A 20,043-nucleotide genomic window follows, 5' to 3' on the forward strand; every position below is an offset into this window, starting at 1 on the left:
ACATAATACATGGGTGCTGCCCCACATGCTGTAGTGAACGTGTGCTGTTCGTGAGAAAATAATGTGTACTCAAAAAAGAGAGAACACTCGTATTTAATCAATGCAAACGAAGCGTGAAGCCCAATGGTTGGGCACTGACCTTAATACATGGAATTTGTCGTTCACGGAATTTAGCTGCAAAAGGTAAACAAACTTGTATTGGTAAAGTGTAACGTGACATTGGTGTCTCGTTGCTGGATATGTAAACCGATCGTATCTTACCGGGGTAATGATGCCGTGGTGCTTCCCTCGCTATGCTTGGCGTGCGGCGCTCTACTCGGACGCGCTCTATGGTATTAGAGCAATTCAGTTACAACGTGTGTTTACGTGGGTGACGGGCGTAAGCGGGTGACGCTCTACATACTCTATGGTATTGAAACACTATGGTAACGGCGTGTGTTTACGTGGGTAACAAACGTAAACATCAAAAAAGAACTGTGTGTCAAGCAGAAAAACGAGTACATATTGTTTACAAATAGCGTGTTTTGAGAGATAAAAGCATGTGGGGTGTAAAGGTAAAAGAAAATGAGAATGGTAAAAAGAATGTATATACATAGCAAAACGTGCGCAAAATATCGTATTTCAAATGATCTTAAAGCATGTGCGTATGTTACGAGCTGTACAAATATAGGATAAACATGTAATCCATGTAGTACATCAGTGTTTAAAATGTCAATTTATAAATAGCAATGAAGATCCAGCCTTTCATTGAGTCCTTTGGGCTGTAGGGTGCATAGGTAATCTATCCAGAAGATTTCTCTGCGTAATAAGTAACTGTTGTTATCTCGGCCCGGCAGGGTTGCCACTTTTTCTAGTATACAAAATTTGAGTTGGCTCACATTGTGCTTGGCATCATTAAAGTGTACTGCTATTGTAGATTTGTCATTTTTCAAACGGATGTTGCTTTTATGTTCTATGATTCTGGTCTTGATTTTTCTTTGAGTTTTTCCTACGTATGAGAGGCCACAGGGGCATCTCAACAGGTAAATAACATTTGAAGTGTCACATGTTCCAGATACTTTCAGTTTTATTGGGGAGCCTTTGGTAGGATGATTTATAGTACGTAAACACACGTTGTAACTGAATTACTCTAATACCATAGAGCGCGTCTGAGTAGAGCGCCGCACGCCAAGCATAGCGAGGGAAGCACCACGGCATCATTACCCCGGTAAGATACGATCGGTTTACATATCCAGCAACGAGACACCAATGTCACGTTACACTTTACCAATACGAGTTTGTTTACCTTTTGCAGCTACATTCCGTGAACGACAAATTCCATGTATTAAGGTCAGTGCCCAACCATTGGGCTTCACGCTTCGTTTGCATTGATTAAATACGAGTGTTCTCTCTTTTTTGAGTACACATTATTTTCTCACGAACAGCACACGTTCACTACAGCATGTGGGGCAGCACCCATGTATTATGTTTTCATTTCAAAACCTTTTTCCTCAGAGATTGTTATGTTTCATTTGGGTACTAACTAAGACTTATGATTAATGTTTCTAGATGTAATGGAAGTCCCCTGAGGAAGGGCGATACGCTTGAAATGCATTGGGCAATACTAGCATCATAAAAAATATGAGACATGGAATATGTTGAACAGTCATGAAAATAATGATATGTTTCTAACAAAACTCTACTACGAATAAATGAATTATTGAATATTTGAAAAAATTGTATGCAAATTTATGAAAGTTTGGAAAGGAGTGCATGAATGGAATGCATCTTGTGTAACAAGATTCATACCTCTACTTTGAAATACCTTAATCTTGGAAGCCCAGCAAGATTACCATTCATTGCACCAACGACAGTTTCACATTTACTAATCAACAAAGTTTAAAATAACCACCAGGAGTGCGGGACCCACAACAAATAGTCAGTATCTTAGTACCTAGTGTACCATATAGTAGGGACTCATAAGGGTGCCCCAGTAACCAAACTGGAGTGGAATCAATTTCGAGAGGAATAGCAGGATCCCAGCCAAAGTAAGTCAAAAACCATCAAAGCACGAGGAACGAACTGGGGGCCCCATGTAGTCAGATTCCACCTTCCTACAGTAACCATGAAATCAGATCCTACTTTCCTGCACTCTTTAATCTTTTTTATCCTCTTCCTTTAAAACTTTTCTGCCCCTCATCTCAGCTAAGAGGCATTGTACAAGCCCTGCTCTGTGAGGCATGCTGTAATCCCTCTGAGGTCATAGACCATGCTCACGCTTTCCATTTGTTGCTTTGCGTGCCCTTTCTAAATTGTTTTTTATTTATTGGTGAAACGCTGCTCTTTGTCCCACCATTGGGTGTGATTTCTCTATAGTGGCAACTATCCCTGTTAGAAGTGCCCTTACACTTGGATTCATTTATCATTTGTCCGGTGCACTCTTTTTTTGCATTGAATGGGCCCACGCCGTTACTTGATTGGCCATGGCTGCTCTCATTCCCTTTATGTAGATTTACAATCTGCTACAATCTCCGATCTCTACCCGTTGTCTGTGTGCCTTTGCTCCCACCCCCTCACATTGTCCGTGTTCACCATCTCCCTCCCTCCCAGCTCTATTCCCTTTTCTGGGTGCATTTTTTTTGTTTTTGTTCATTAAATTATTTATTTCTATAACTCAAACAGGAGACATGCCAACATCCACGCTGATTTCCTATATACACCATGGGAGGACAGCAGCAGGCTCAATCATCTCCTGTTTACTCACTGCACTAGCCAGTCGTTCTTCCTTCTGGAACGTTCTATGCTTCCTCCCACTGCTTTTGTTTCGTTCATACTCCTCACTTTCTGTTTATTTAACTCCATTCACTTTCAATTATGTAAAATTCCTTCCTGTCCTATTTCCCCAGTGCCAAGGTGTGAAATGCAAGAATGAAAGTACAGTTTAGACCGTCCCAGTTTTGGGCATCTTACTCAACACCCAAAAAATACAATGCACCCCCTCAAATGGTATGAGAACAAAATATCCCAACACCATCAGCACACTAAGTAAGAAAGGTTTAGATAACAGGCACTAACCACAAACCCAGCATCAGCAAATATAGTATGGGAAACAACATGCTAGAACCCCGTCGCAGGGATTCTGCTCCTACACAGAGACCCAGGACCTCAGTGAATTGTGGTGTACCAAAAAACTCACCTTAGTGCCTAGAAATCCAAACCAGCTAGCATCAGTGTCACATTAGCTCTTCTTCCTATAATAAAGGAACCAATGATTAGACAACCCAGAACACGCGGCTTAGGTTATAGTCAGGAATGGGGGGAAGCAAGAACACTCTTTCGTTATACTCTCATACCAGTCCACAACAGGAGTAATAAGAGAATATTTATTTTAATGACGTGCTCTAAGATGCAGTATTTTTGGCAACATAAGAAGACATACAATCAGAAATAATATGGTCAGCATTGTTACGATTCCATAAAACACAAAAGGAGAAATCATATTACAATGATGATGAAAACGGGTCTTATAGTTCCTAGTATAACACCTTCCCTAGATAGGAACTATGTTTTATAAATATAGAAAGTCTCTTAGGCTTGTTTGGGGGACCCCATACCTCTAAGATCATCAGCCAAATGTGCAAAAGTTCTCTGTCTCTCTGGAAAAATGGGCTTCTTCCAAGTGAGTGAAATCATGCTTACAGAGCTTTATTAAAGGCACCAGAATCACGTTGGCTGCAGCTGAATATATGTTATGGCTAGAACGTGAGCCCATCAGTCCGAACAACAGCTACCTTGTTATGATAACCTTGGAGACTTTTAAAACACTGTGAGCAGCCTAGAGTCTCAATGGAAGTCTAGGATGCTGAAAAAAAGCCTTTCTCATGTGAAGCATTTCACGCACCCTAACTTACAACAACATTCCTATGTAGTGTTGTGTGCAAAAGCAGCAAAAAGGGAAAATGGCATAGCAGTGTGAGTAACAAGGCCCAGCCCTCACTACACCCTCCCTTGATCGGAGAACGCACAATAGCGGGGGCACATTTTTTAGAACGCAGAGTTCAAGTTCAAATGAGAATAAACCAGCTTAAAATTTCGCCTAACTGGATAATTGGGAGTAAAATCCGAATTAGGAACAATAAAATCGTAAAACCCAACAGGGGTGTAAACTGACAAAACACATGTAACTCGTGAAATGTGGAAAAAGGAAAAAAAGTAGGGAAAATATTCATCATTACGTGTCTATGAGGCAGAAAAAATTGTAACTTCAATCCAACGTGTTGATGATGTTCTTGTTTAATTGCTTCTGACTGAGGTCAGGCTCCAGTTCCCCCGTGTGTTTTAGCACGTCAACGCGTTTGACTATCGCAGTCTTTCCAAAACATTCTGTGGTTCATTTTCTTTAACAGTTCACAATGAGGTATGGGATTCGTTTTCATCGATTCCTTGAGGATTAACCAATCAGTCAGTAGACAACTTAGAAAACAAGCATTTGCAATGCAAATCGGTCTCGCCTTTAAGTATTGACAAACCTGACATTAGTTAGTAAATGACGTTGCAGAGTTGTGGCATACTGGTGACCTGTAACTTCCAGAAGTGCTCGGTCTTTTTACTTTAATTAATTTGCATCTTTCAGATGCAAATATGAGTGCTTGAAGTTCTCATTTACAGTATTTGGAAACTGCAGAATGGGAACGTATGCAAAACTGACCACATAGCTCGACAGGGCAGAAACGCACTGCGCCAGGCGGGAGTGCGCCGGAGAGGGTTCAGCTTAAGCAGACATGATCTTTGCAGTTGGGGCTCTTCTTTGCATTTCCTATCTACGCAAAATGTATAGAGGGTGAGGCATGCACTCTAGCTTGATTCAGAAGGGTAGTGAGAACAGTATAATGCTGAAAAGGTACTTTCACCATTGTGGGCAATAACAAAGACAGCCGAGGCACCGCATGATATAAATATGGCTGAGACCCTTCTTCGTCACATTTTTCATAAATCCCCAAATGTGACTAAAAGACGGCTTCTGGCACCAACCATGCCGTGTTTAATGAAACATTTAATTGTTAGCATTGTAATACTTGGCTAGGGTGGAGGATTGTGACAACAACTAAACTCTCAAGTCTGAGGAAAAGTAAACAACGTGGGACATGAGTAGCTTTGCCCACGATCGCATAGCTTGTCATGTGTGGATTGGAACTATTCAGACACACAAAATGGTCACTAAACCACATACACCTATGTTGTCCAGAAAGCGTGTACGGTGTCCCCTTGACCTACAGCCCGCTCATTGTTAGGTGGGTGCCACCCTTTCCCCTCATCTGTAAGAAGTTAGCACCACCTTGTTGACCAGCACGATCAGGAAAGAACAGAGCCCGTCAATAGTGCAGAAAGGCACTGCGTCAGGCAGAAGTGCGCTGGAGGGGGCTCAGCTTGGGCAGACATGATCTTCGCTGTCCAAGGTTCTTTGGCACAAAACACAGACCAAGTGTAGGAATTAAAATATATATATATATATATAACACTCTGCTCCAGGTGACGCTCGAACTCACAACCTAAACATTGCTTGTGGCAAGTACTGCTGTACAAGTACAGTGCACTAACCGATTGCACGACTGGAGCACAGAAGTGAAAGCTGAACAACTCTCTGAAGAGAGTACAAACATGAGTACTGGTGGAAATCTGTTCGAAATAAATTTTACACATTGATAAACACTATGCATTAACACACTAGCACTAACATATTGAATTTTTTTTATATTTCTGAAATATGAACACAAATTAAGAATAAAAATGAGTAAAACCAAAGACAAGCAGAAAAGACAATCACAATTTCTATGACCGACTATAATCCCGTGTACGGACCAGAACGAGCCCGCTAGTTGCACTTGTGAGCAGAAGAGCACCTGAAAGCATTGTAACGGTAATACACAGACAGAATCATGTTTAAATAAACATCAATTTAAGGCGCGTCTGCTCTTCTCCTCCGTCCAGGTGACAAACTATCCTTTACTACAACTAAAGGCATGCTGGGGATTGCACTGTGTGTTTAGGAGGATGCGTGTTTCAGCGTCCGCCCCATCATTCTTCAAGAGCTGGTGCTATGTGAGGTAAGGGTGAAATATATTTTTTAGATTTTAGCGGGTCTAGGCTCACCTGAGCAGAGTTTAATTGAACAGAGGGATGCTTCCCATAACTGCGCCTTCTTTTTATAGACGGTCATTTAGGTTTCGGATGTTTGTACATCTAAAGTGGGAGGAATTAACCACAAGCATTTGCAATGCAATAGGTCTCGCATTATTAAAGTTTGAGCTATTGGTGTTGCATTATTTAGCAATACCAATAGCTCAAACTTTAATAATACGAGACCTATTGCATTGCAAATGCTTGTTTTCTATTTACATGAGGCACAGTGGGCTGACTCAGTACCCCATGCTATATGCTTTGGTGGATGGAACCACAATGTAAAGATAGCTGAACAAAAAAATAGAGAAGTTGGCTAACTCAAAGTGTGTGCCTTCGCACAAACACTTGTGCGTGTATGTTTTATTTACGTGAGTGACGCAAAAGCTAGAGGTGTCTGTCAAGGCTTAAAAAGGGGATGGATACAGTACACATTTCATTAGGCTCACATATCTCCAAAATCCTGACTGCAAATGTCATACATATGACTTAAAAAGTCACGTGCACTGATCATTTCTAAACGTGTGGATAGTATCCAGGAATGTTCCCTGGCTGAAGAATACATTTCCAAATGAGGCTGCAGCTGACCAACCAATCGTCTCTGCACATGACCTAATGGCAACCGAGGTGGTAAACAACTCACGAACGGTCAAGGTCCCTGATCGCTGGTCGAGGACTCGCAGTTGTGTTTTAGCTGGCTTTGCGGCACTGAGCACCCCCTGTATTTCTGTGTCAAAGTTGAATCGTGCATGACGTTCAAGTTCCTCTTGTAACCGATAGCATTGCCTCCATAGAGCAGCAATATTTCGTTCTGTTCTGAAATGGGTTAGAGTTGGACCTAGGCATTACTGAGGGGTTGAAAAGTGCCCTCCACTCCTAGTTTGCCTGGCTGAGAAAATGCAATGGACGAGTTTATTTTAGGTCTGGTCTGCTTGGTAAAGAGCTTCAGGAAGTGATGTTTCCAGGTCTTAGCCATGGGCTAGGCAGAGCTCTTCTACGTACCTGCCCACTCCTATGTGCCTGAACCGCTTTGTACTTCTATTTTCCCGCTAAGTAACAAAATGCTTCCTTAGACTTTAGTAAAGTCACCTGATTTTCAAACTTATATTCACCTCCTCACCCCCAAAAATGGTTGACTTTCTATTCACTAACTTTAATGGCATAATCCTTTTAAGCGCCTTAGTTCGTCCCCAGTCAAGAGGTTTACAGGTGGACCTCTCTACTTCCAGTCCGCCTTGGCTGACTCAAGATATTTTGGAGGTATTAGCATTGTATCTTTTTCGCGCCTTTCCACGCAGCACTGGTGATTTTAGGTACCTTGTGTTGTTTTGGTATTAGGATAGCTTTGTCCTACCCGCGAAATGCATGAAGGGTTTTGCACACATAGCACTATGAATTGCATATCTCTAATTATGTGTCTTGTTTGGGATACCTTAAACTCAACAAAACATGGTTACAAAGAGCTGTATTGAATATATTTTAAAAAAACAGTCAGAACCTTTGTACAAATGCGGAATCTGTTCTGGTTTTATTTATACTGCAATATAAGTGCAACAGATAAACCCAGAATTGGCGGTGCATTTTGGTGGGGGCTGTCACAAAAATGCTGTATCTTGTTTTTTTTGTTTGAATATCTTTTCTTACTTTTCTAACGTTGTTTACAGTACATACCATAATGTCAAATATGAATGTGTAGCATAACGTTTCGTAGCCATATAGAAATATGTAATAGAAACAACAGTTTGCTACAGTGCATATACACATGCTTCATACCATACACATCAAAAATGCATCCAAGGGCATGTTATCTAAGAAATCCTATACCTGAAAAAAGGCCTAAGGTATAGAATAGTCAAAGGGGTTCGTGAATCAAGATAAACGTCAAAGAGTGCATGGCATCATGGTTAATCTAGCTATTCGCCAGAGTGTCCGGTGATTTAACACCAATGGTGTGGCGTAGCCCTAATCTATGTTTCACTATTGATCTACATTATTAAACAATCGCAGGGCGGACCGTCTGGAACATGCAGCATTGACAATTGAAAATAGGCACAAAGCAATATATGCATAGTTCGATATTCATAACGTTAGAACAATCTTCAAAACTACAACAATAGCGAAACACAAAATAATAAAAGTAAAAAGAAAAGAAAATAGAGAAAAGAAAAAGTGATAAGTGAATCAGGAAATCAATTATGTGCTACCGCCAGTGCAAGACTTCAGTTGTGAGGTATATCCTGTGTGGGAGGCAGGAAGCACGCTGCCGCTGCGTTTGGGAACCAGTGGGGAGGCGGAAGGGCCAACAGTATTCGCATTGTCAGTGTCAGATTTTTCTGCGGAGTGGGAGCAGGGCCATCGGTGCTCGGAGAAAAAGCTGCATCTTAGTTGATACCCCAGGTTGCATCGTGTCATTGTGAAGCGTGGTGTGCAAGAAAGGCCCAGTACTTATGATTTAGGACTGCTGCTTTATTAGGTTTTGCCTCGCCAAAAAGATGCGCTCTGCGCATCTTTTTCGCGCAGGCGAAAACCTGATGAGAACTGTAGTGTGCTTTGGGTCGGCCCTCGTCATTCATTGGCTGGCTCCGTAAATGGAGCCTAGCCATTGGACGAGGGGCCTGTCCGTCAATGCCGGACCAGACACGGGGGCGTTCCCGACATTCTTTGGCTTTTGCCGACGTCACGCGACGCCGGGAATGCCCCCGAGTCTGGTCCGGCATTGCCGGCACCTCCCTTGCTCCCCCTCCCGCTTGTTTTAGGTGCCCGTCTTCTGCTCCTGTACATTCAACACAGGCTCACCATAGATTAAAACAGCAGGTTACTATCATTTATAAACTAACTGCAACACGAGTTTCATAGACAAGAGTTTTCATAGACTTAGTCAGATATCTCGCTAGTCCGTCCTTAGTTTTTAGTTTTTCACCTAGAACAACATACACCACGTGATCGGACCCGTAGTGCTGCTACACTATCTTTTTTCTATTCCTGCGGGGCGCGCAGCGGGGCTCTGAGTCACTAGATAGCCTGAGAGGCGCCATAGCCCGGCCCACCGTTCAGTGTAGCGTCGCATAAGGACGTCACGTCCTGCTTCCAAAAAGTGCAGAAGGGAGGTATTTCATGTTGTGAGAACTCCCTCTGCTGCGGACTGGCCCATCTCTCGAGTGTTACTCACTTGTTTGTGGGCGACGGGGGGAATCATGGTGTTGCTCGGCCCCACTGCACCCTGCTGTTCGCACCAGACTGACCTGCCCTGCTGGGCCGCCCGCGATGTAGGGGAGGCAGGCTCAGGAGCTAAATGATCACTCAGACCGCCGGCAGCTCGGGCCAGCCAACACGAGGCAACATGATGCTGGCCTGGTGTGATCGCAGGTAAGGGCTCAGCTCATTAACATTGAAATCAATTCAGGTTAGTTAAAAAGTTGAAACGAAAACTTACACTAGGCTAGTGGTTTTGAAAATATACAGGCAGGCCTGGCTGTGAATTAATGTGTGCCTCAGTCTCCTGAGGAGTGCCCTGAAAATAAATGCCCGGTCCTGTAGTCGACTGCGGCGGGTCGAGTCAGCTGAGTCATACTCATGTTTTTTGTTTGATAAATTGCATTGCGGTTGAGAAAGGATCCATGTTTGGGGCCTATTACATTCTGGTTTGGGAGGCTCGAGTCCGCCGGTCTTGGGCCCCACATGGGACAGAGAGCGGACTGGAGTCAAAACTAATGCTCCGCATAATGCTAATTGATTGCCAGAACCAAGGGGCATGGGGGTGGGGTGGTGGGGGGGAGTCGGTGTAAGCTGGCAGAGGCAGTCACGATGAGTTGTTAATTGTTTTTCTTTCGGCCGCCTGGCAAAACAGGTGTTTTTCCTGCCTCAGCTTGTGCCCCAGCCCTGGCCTCCGGAATTGTTACTTTTTCCTGGCAACACTGGTACGAAGTTTTCACCACACAAGCATAATTTCTCTTTCACCACCCAGGAACATGGTTTGACTTATATTCTGCATCTATATATTGTTAAAGGAATCAAAGTAGCAGCTAGTCCATTTACAGTGACAGATTTACATATCCGATCTTAAAAAGATCTTTATTTTCAAAAAAAGGAATTGTTTTCTCTTTTGAAAGGGACCAGTACTTAGGTGACCACAATGTGTCATAAATCTAAACATTGTTTATTTGTGCAAAACCAGTATAATATAATGTCCAACTTTTTTTAGGTCTTCGTTTTACACCTTTGTGAATGTGCAATTTGTATTTTCTCATTTATTTGCACTGTTGCATGTTAAGAGGAAAACACCTCCGGGTTTTGCGCTGGCACTTCCCAGCATTCTTTTTTTTACCCTTTTGCCCTAGCAACCAATAATGCTTGTGCCTCTGTGTGCCCCTGTTGCCTGCTTGTGCCTCCGTCTGCCCCTGTTGCCTGCTTGTGCCTCCGTCTGCCCCTGTTGCCTGCTTGTGCTGTTGGTGTGTGTGGAGGGCTCTGTGTGGCTGTGTGTGTAGGAAGCTTTGTGTGGCTGTGTGTGTGGAGGGCTCTGTGTGGCTGTGTGTGTGGGGGGCTCTGTGTGGCTGTGTGTGCGGGGCTCTGTGTGGGGGTGTGTGTGGGGCGGCTCTGTGTGTGAGAGAGAGAGATTTGTTTAAATACCAGGATAATTGCCGGCAGCAGCACCCTTGCCGTGTAATGCCTTGTACTACATCTGTGTTAGCAGTCGCCTCAGGCTGTTGTTTTTTTTTATGCAGGGGACGGGATTTGATCATGCCCATTACGCCGTATTGCTTTTCAAAGGCAACTGTTGCAGAGCCAAGTGGGCTGTTGAAAATTGTGTTTTCTCCACCTGCCCCTGTTGCCTGCTTGTGCCTCCGTTTTCGTGCCCCTGTTGCCTGCTTGTGCCCCTGTTGCCCGCTTGTGCCTCCTTGTGCCCCTGTTGCCCGCTTGTGCCTCTGTGTGCCCCTGTTGTCTGCTTGTGCCTCTGTGTGCCCCTGTTGCCTGCTTGTGCCTCTGTGGGCCCCTGTTGCCTGCTTGTGCCTCTGTGGGCCCCTGTTGCCTGCTTGTGCCTCTGTGTGCCTCTGTTGCCTGCTTGTGCCTGCTTGTGCCTCCGTCTGCCCCTGTTGCCTGCTTGTGCCTCCGTCTGCCCCTGTTGCCTGCTTGTGCCTCCGTCTGCCCCTGTTGCCTGCTTGTGCCTCCGTCTGCCCCTGTTGCCTGCTTGTGCTGTGTTGGTGTGTGTGGAGGGCTCTGTGTGGCTGTGTGTGTAGGAAGCTTTGTGTGGCTGTGTGTGTGGAGGGCTCTGTGTGGCTGTGTGTGTGGGGGGCTCTGTGTGGCTGTGTGTGTGGGGGGCTGTGTGTGCGGGGCTCTGTGTGGGGGTGTGTGTGGGGCGGCTCTGTGTGTGTCATTTGCGATAGATAAAGCTAGTGGCATTGTAAATGACAATGCCATTTATTTATGTTAAAAAAACATAAATAAAAATAATGTCAAGAGCAATGGCAATAGCTCTAACTTTAACAAAGGCAAAACCATTGCATTGTAAATGCTTGTCTCTGGATGTTGTGAATGAAATGCCGGGCCGTAGTCCCGCAATCTCATTTATCAGAGAAGTTGTGCTCAGACCTTTAAGTGGACAAGGTCGATCCGGGTCTCTGACCCGGTAGTAATTAATAACGGACATTGAAACGGGTCCTTTTCCGGGCCTGTATTCATGCCCTTTACTTTACAGACAAAACACTGATTTCTGAACAATGAGTATTAAAAAAGTTAATGTAACAAATTAGCTCCTGCTTATATGTCACACGCTTTACTTAATCTTGCATTCCCTTTTTCCAGGATGTTGTGTTACGGTTTTTGTTCAGGCCGCATATTACTCTTGCCTAGTGCATAATTTTAATTGGGTCGCATCCAGGTGTTTATAACGGGCACAATTGAGTTGTGGCCGAAGGAAGTTTGAGTTTCTCTCTGTGCCTGTCAGTGGGCAAAAGGGTGTTCAGAATAGGTGGTCATCCTTTCATTGGCCTCTCTGCAAAGCTCACTGACTGGTCATTTGTGCCACTTGCAGTTGTGATTGTGTGCCAATGTGTGGGTAGGGTTAGTTTGTTTAAGCCACTCCCATGATTATATAGGCCCCACCACTTTCGGGGACCCCCCCCTCCCACACACACACTTTTTTTTCATCCTACTTAAAACCCTAGTTGTGCTCACAGCCGATCGTGAATCTATGGCCCTTCTCTGGATCTTTGCAGCGCAGGCTCCCTGTCGTGGCCTCGCGGTGGGTGCGCGTGCAGCTGGCGCAGCTGACTGGAAGCCTCAGTGATCGATGGCGCAGAAGCGCTGACACAGGCCGCGCGCCACAGACGCAGCAGCGCCGAGGCCTGTCAAACGACTCCGTGCCGGAGCGGCCCAGCAAAATAATGGCACATTATGTGTGTCATTTGCTGTTGATTTCCCAGCGCAGCCCGGCACATGGCATTGCGGAGCCTCCAGGGAAAGGAGACCGCTGGTGCAATTTATTCTCCTCATCCCGGAGCCATTGTAATGCAGAGATGTTACGAAGCAACCCGTCACATGCCTGACATTTACTGTAATCATGCTCGCTTTTCAGGCAGCCTGCGGAGCTGCCGCTAAGTATGTCGCGGTCACGTGGATATATGTCTCGGTCACGTCACGTGGATATTCTTAAGGCGGCGGTTGGCAAGACTTGTATTTTTTTTATGTTCTATTTGTGAAAATCCGCGCAAAGTAGAAAGATCTATTGTACGTATGATAATATCACATAATTTGATTTCGGTAGGCTTAACGGTGTCTGCTGCCTTATGGAACAAGACCTCTAGAAACACTCTCTCGCTGAGGACTAAGAGACATGGACGAGAGAGGGAGACCTGGGGAAACATTCACCGCTCTGTACCAAGAAACAGCGTGAGAGTAAGCGAGGGAGAGAGAGAGACCCTAGATAACACTCTCCCGCCTGGCACCCTGAGACTACGAGAGAAGTGGCCAAGGAAGAGACCTGGTGAAAATACACTCAATGCAACAAATAAATAGTCACTTACCTCAAGGGCAGCGTCCCACGAATGATGTGGTGGCCGCCATTGTTAAACAAAAAGGAAAATGAAAGCGGGCAAGGCACGCAGTTAGTAAAACAAGCGCACGCCGCCGCATGCGTTCACTGCGCTTGTCGGCTGGCTCGTGCACAGATCCTGTGCTAACGCAAGGGAAGCTGACGCCGGCGCCGTACACGCTCACAGCGCTTGTCGGCGCGCGGCCAGCTCCTGACGCCTTTTTTTACACCCCATCCCAACAGGAATCGCCAGCGCTAGCTCGACCGAAACTAGTAAGCAGCTCCAGATTTCACCCCGGAGTTCCCTAGGAGACTAGAGGGAGTCTACTCTGGATGCATGCGGCTACAGAAAACGAGAAGCTACACTCAGGGATTGCCCTCTGGACTTCAATTGCAGTCCTGAATAGGTAAGATCTAACTATCGTCAGGTAAGTACGGGGGAGGGGAGGGGAGCGGGGGGGAGGGGAGGGGAGCGGGGGGGAGGGGAGCAGGGGGGGGGGAGGGGAGCAGGGGGGGGAGGGGAGGGGAGCGGGGGGGGAGGGGAGGGGAGCGGGGGGGAGGGGAGCGGGGGGGGGGAGGGGAGGGGAGCGGGGGGGAGGGGAGCGGGGGGGAGGGGAGCGGGGGGGAGGGGAGGGGGTTGTGTGTGTGTGTGTGTGTTTGTGTGTGTGCTTCCGTGAGTGTGGCTGTGGGTGCGCGCGTGATTGTGAGTGGCTGCCGAATGTGGAGCAAGAGATGTGCACGGCTGGGGGGGGGGGGGGGGGGGGGCGCGTTCACGAGGTGCAATCGGCGCTCGTACCCAGGCCTGACTCCGTTGAGAGCCGACTCAACTGCAATAGGTCGTCTCGACCTAATAAAAATGGATAAGTGCTCAGTTTTAAACAGAACCAGTAGGTGGCGCTCTTGGACTGTTAAAGAGTTGCTGAATCCTTATAGTTTGTTAGAAGCCAAATAAACAAAGCACAGGTCTCTGCCAGTAGGGGGCGATGCTCTGTCTCCCTAGTAACCCTCTTAACTCGCTCAGAGAGGCCAGTTTCTCTTAATTAGTTTAATTCTGCGCTCCGGCACTTAGCAAATGAAGGTGGAAACAATGCTGATCAGCGCTCCTGGGGCCTCATTTATGAAAAGTGACGCATCGCTGCGTGAAAACAGCGATGCGTCACTTTTCACTGCGCACTCCTTGCGACACCAATGATGCGTCATATTTAATGTATGACGCATCATGTCGCAAGGACTTACAGATACGTCAGTATTTCTGACGCATCTGTAAGCGCAAAAGTGACGCATTGCTGGAGTGTGTCACAAAAGTGACGCAACTCCAGCAATGCGTCCTTTCACATGGGGAAAGCCCCATGTGAAAGGGCTTGCGTCAGTCTTACGCCTGCTGTGAGGCAGGCGCAAGATTTTGACGCAACCGCATCCTAAAAGTGACGCAGTGAAATCTCATAGATTTCACTGCGTCACTTTTACGAGGCTTTTTGCGGGGGAACGCCCCCTCTGCATACATTATACCTGACGCAGGTATAATGTGGCGCAGGGGTTTAAAAAGTGACGCATCTACCTAGATGCGTCACTTTTTAAATATGGCGCAACAAGGCGCATGTTTTACGCTGCCGATGCGTCACAAAAAGTGACGCATCTGCAGCGCAAAACTGACGCAAGGCCTCATAAATGAGGCCCCATGTTTTCAGTTTGCTGATGTGTGGCATTCCCATGTGTGTAGTACCTTTATGTGTGACATTTCACGCCTCAAGTGTGACACTTTGAGTGACACTTTATTGTGAGTGAAATAAGATTTGCATCCATGTCATTAAATTATTTTTAGAATTAAGGCCCTTTTCTCATATGTGCGGTCCTTCATGCATCAATTGACCCAGGGGCCCTTCACATGAGAATCCGATACGTCTTTATTTAGCACGAGTAAGTTATATGGTTTGCTCCCATGGTTCTACGTAGACAGTTCTGGCCGCTAGGCCACATCTCGTTCCACCTCTTCCTCCTTCTCCCGGATCAGTTCTCCAATAAGGCCCCTCTCTCACTGCAGTTTAGACCGTCCCGGTTTTGGGCATCTATTTAGAAGCTTTGTTTTGCCGCTGGACAGCCACATCTGTGTGAGTCAAGGGTTTGAGCAGGGGGTGCTTTTATACATTCATAGGCGGGTGTGTGGTTTTTTTTTCTTTTTTTTAGGTCTTCAAATCTCTGTAGTTGGCTTGGCTGGGATATGAGTTCCTGTGATAGTGGGATATTTCTGCTACCATATTGAGAATCCTGTACGTCCCGTTGTACACCAGCACCATCTTGTGGCCATAATAAGCAGTACTCAGAGTTTAGCTTTTATGCACCCAGCAAAGAGAGAAACTGGAACTCCATAGTTTTCTATCAGTTCAGGATACAGTACCTTTGTGAGGCAATCTCAAGCATTGGCGTAATGCGGACATTTACAGAAAATGCATGATTCTAAAGCGAGATGCATGGCACGTGGCAGGGCTGTGCATAATGAAGCAACCAGACAAAAGGAATGGGGTCTCCTCTGCTAGTCCCTGACAGTCTGAAAAGATAGGATCCCACATCACATGAGTTGAATTATTAGATTTGAGATTTAAATACAAAACATCTCAACCCTTTCCGTATTAAGACACAAAAAGGAAGATTCTGGAAACTAAGGGGCCTGTTTATGAGGATCAGCAGCTCACCTTGCTACGCGGTGTCGCAGGGAAAGGTCATTAAAGCTCCATATTTAAAGGAATACCGCGCATTCCTACCTTTGTGCCTGCGCTGATGCGGTTTTGGCAGCCTAGCGGCAAAGCAGGCGCCTTTGCACCATAGTGCAAGAGGGCATGCTTTGTAAAGGGGTTCGATGCATACAAACACTCCTCGCAGGCATTTTCCTTTTTCTATGTGTGGTGCAGAATGCAGCCTTGCGTGGCTTCACAAATCGCATTTGGGCTTGTGTCATGCATGCACCATGCTGTGTACTGCGACAGCAGCGCTCCCTCTTATGAAGATGCTCCTAAGGGGCACTTTTATCATTGTGTTGTGCTGCACTCATGCCACACAAGAGGGTGAAAGGGCGACACAACAACAAAGATTTCTGAAGCCATATGCAGGGACCATCGCCACTCCCCGCTCTTACCTGTGGCCGTCACGGGGCGACAAATGCACCAACAGGTAGCCAGAGGTCTAGCCACGCACTCCACGCAAGCCTAGCTTGCGTGGCCCCGAGGGACTTGATAAATCTGCAGTAATGCAAGGCAGAGTAATCCCCACTGGCCGCGCCACTGCACGCAAGCCTAGCTTGCGTGGCCCTGAGGGACTTGATAAATCTGCAGTAATGCAAGGCAGAGTAATCCCCACTGGCCACGCCGCTGCACGCAAGCCTAGCTTGCGTGGCCCTGAGGGACTTGATAAATCTGCAGTAATGCAAGGCAGAGTAATCCCCACTGGCCACGCCACTGCACGCAAGCCTAGCTTGCGTGGCCCTGAGGGACTTGATAAATCTGCAGTAATGCAAGGCAGAGTAATCCCCACTGGCCACGCCACTGCACGCAAGCCTAGCTTGCGTGGCCCTGAGGGACTTGATAAATCTGCAGTAATGCAAGGCAGAGTAATCCCCACTGGCCACGCCACTGCACGCAAGCCTAGCTCGCGTGGCCCTGAGGGACTTGATAAATCTGCAGTAATGCAAGGCAGAGTAATCCCCACTGGCCACGCCGCTGCACGCAAGCCTAGCTTGCGTGGCCCTGAGGGACTTGATAAATCTGCAGTAATGCAAGGCAGAGTAATCCCCACTGGCCACGCCACTGCACGCAAGCCTAGCTTGCGTGGCCCTGAGGGACTTGATAAATCTGCAGTAATGCAAGGCAGAGTAATCCCCACTGGCCACGCCGCTGCACGCAAGCCTAGCTTGCGTGGCCCTGAGGGACTTGATAAATCTGCAGTAATGCAAGGCAGAGTAATCCCCACTGGCCACGCCACTGCACGCAAGCCTAGCTTGCGTGGCCCTGAGGGACTTGATAAATCTGCAGTAATGCAAGGCAGAGTAATCGCCGACTTGAGTTGCTTTGCCCCACTGGAATATGTGACGTTACAACGCGATCAAAATGATCGCGGTTCGTTACATCGCAGTTTTTACACCGCAACACCAACACCAGTCTATGTACAGTAAGGAAGGTGTTTGAATAGTAAATCACACTATTCCTTATGTTAGAGCGCCATCCAGCGCAAGTCGTTGTAACAACTTGCATTGTAATACCCACAAAGTAAAGGCGTTGCGATGCAATGCCCGCGTGGTCGTGGATGTCTCCCGCCCCACGGGGGAGGTCCATGGGTTGAATGTGTGTTTTTCCGCTCACGCACCCATGGATTTTGGCGCCTTCCCATATCGCCCATTAGTTTCACTTAGAATGAGGAAAGGCTCCTCAGGATTGTTTTGGGGCAGGAAGGCGCCCCTTTCTGCGCGAAGCAATACTTCATGCAACACAGGCTCCCTCGTACTATGACGCAAGGGGGCCTGGGTCGGCGCAAGGCAGCACACTGTGCTTCAGCTCAAGGAAAGGACAGAAATATGCCATATAATGTTAAATACGCACATTCCTGTACTTTCCTTTTCATGCAGCCACCACCGCAGTGTGGCTTGCTGTAATGCGATATGAAATAAAAATGAATCTGCCCCTGAGTGTGGAAAGACAATCACGCTTGTCTGAAATAAACAAACATCACAATCCTAAGCAAAAACAGATTTAAAAAATAAAAAACATACAATAGTAGTCGTTCCTCATTTTCAATACTTTCTATATCTCTATACTATCTCATCACATCGCACTATATTCAATGTCCTCACAAGAAGCCATAAACATATCAGGAATCCCATATATGGTGAGGAATGTTTGAGCATTCATTTATGGCTCTAAGGCAGCAGCAAACAGTTGCTAAAGGTGGATCTCGACCTTGCGAGGGCACACTGTGTCCACTGGTGAATGTGTATGGATGTTCGGCGTGTGGAGCACACGATAACTACGTGTGCTAGGTCCTAACTCATATGGCCTCTGACTTTATAATGTTTTTTGAAGTGCATGTACCCTCTCGGAACATGTGTGCAAACTCCCCTGACCATTCTGATGTTGCTGGGCCTATCAGTGTGATTGATCATGAGTTTTCAGCCCGGGTGTTTGCCTGCCAACTATGCACCCTTCCACCTGTGGCCTATCAATCAGTAATCCTGGGCCTACGTTGCAAGGCCTGCCTGACTACATACCTGCGTGTCGAGGTAGCTGTGGAGTTCAGGACGGGGGGATTCTACTAATGAGGATGACAATTTAGTTTTGTTGATTCCCCCTCTAGCTGATACCTCAACTACACTATCAACGTATGCATCTGTACAATTACTTTATTAGGTTCCTACTGATGCCTTTACTCACTTTTGACTATGACAGTCTTTCTACTTATTTGCATTCTACCTGATTTGAGGACTGCGTTTTTACAGCAGGTGATTCCCAATTGTATACCCCCATAAACCAACAGTAATACAATGACAACTGGCAACAGTGATTTGTACAGACCAGAAATCGATTGTGGAAGTCAGGTGAACCAATTTGAAAACCACTCCTGCTCCACCTCCTTCATGCATGCTTTGTAGATTATGCAGTGCTTGGATGTTAAGTGTCAAAGTTCCATTGTCCGTGTCATTCCCTGGATGAAAGTACAGCAGGCAGCACCTATATTGGCACGGACCCCTCCCACCATTGGGATCATTAAGCCAAGTGCATACCGATACTGCATTACTATGAGGTAGATGGCTCGCATTTCTTTCTTGATCTGAGTGCTGTTCATCATCTTCTCCCACCTGGTTATCTGCAACCAGCGGGCATCAGCTTTGTTATTGTTGTTGTTGTTGTTATTGTTAGGTAGACTTGTATAGCATTCAGCTGCCCCCGAACAGGGGCGTCCCGGCGCTAGTTGCAGTGTCAGAAGAAAGCAGGGCTAGCACGTTGGAAACAGATGAGTTTTGATGGCCTTGCGGAAGGATAGCAGGCAATCTAAGTGCCGAGTCTAAACAGGAAGAGAATTCCACAATTTAGCAGCAAGACAGAGAAAGGACAGGCCCCCCTCTCTGAGGCATTTCACCCGGGGGACCGTAGCCAGAGATTGCTCAGCAGAGCGTAGCTGACGTGTGGGAACGTAGGGGACCAACAAATTAGATAGAATGTCAGGGGACGAGTGTTTTAGAATTTTGAAGTTCAGACAAAGTGCCTTGAAATCGATCCTCTTAGGAACAGGTATCCAGTGAAGGCGCCACAAGGCACCCGACGTAGAGCAGGTTCCAGGGAGCCTAAGCAGAACATGGGCAGCTGTATTCTGGACTTGCTGAAGACGATTCACTTCCGCCTTATTGGGGCCTAATATCAGAGAGTTAGCATAGTCCAGTTGGGACAGAATAGTCGCCTGAACAATCAACTGGTTTGTGACTGGGTCAAAGAACCCCAATATGGGCCTCAAACCCTGTAGGAGTCCAAAGCAGGTACCAGCGACTTTTTTGGTATGCTCCTGAAACCCAAGCGTGGAGTCAAACCAAAACCCTAGGTCCTTTACCACCGCTGCCCAAGAACGCCAGCCACCACTGCGTACTCCAGAACACCTTGTCGTTCCCCACCAACAGCACTTTTGACTACTTGCTGGTGTTAAGTTGAAGGCAGTTGCTGGTCATCCAGCATGCTACCACCTCTAGCCCATTCGGGAACTGCGTCATTGGAGAGGGCCACCACAAGCTACATGTCATCAGCATATGAAACCATGGTCAAGCCATGGGCCTGCGCCTCTCCCGCCAGGAGTTGGACGTAGAGGTCATTTGTAAAGCGCACTACATA

This window comes from Lissotriton vulgaris, unplaced genomic scaffold (assembly GCF_964263255.1).
Source record: "Lissotriton vulgaris unplaced genomic scaffold, aLisVul1.2 SCAFFOLD_369, whole genome shotgun sequence".
Classification (NCBI taxonomy): Eukaryota; Metazoa; Chordata; class Amphibia; order Caudata; family Salamandridae; genus Lissotriton; species Lissotriton vulgaris.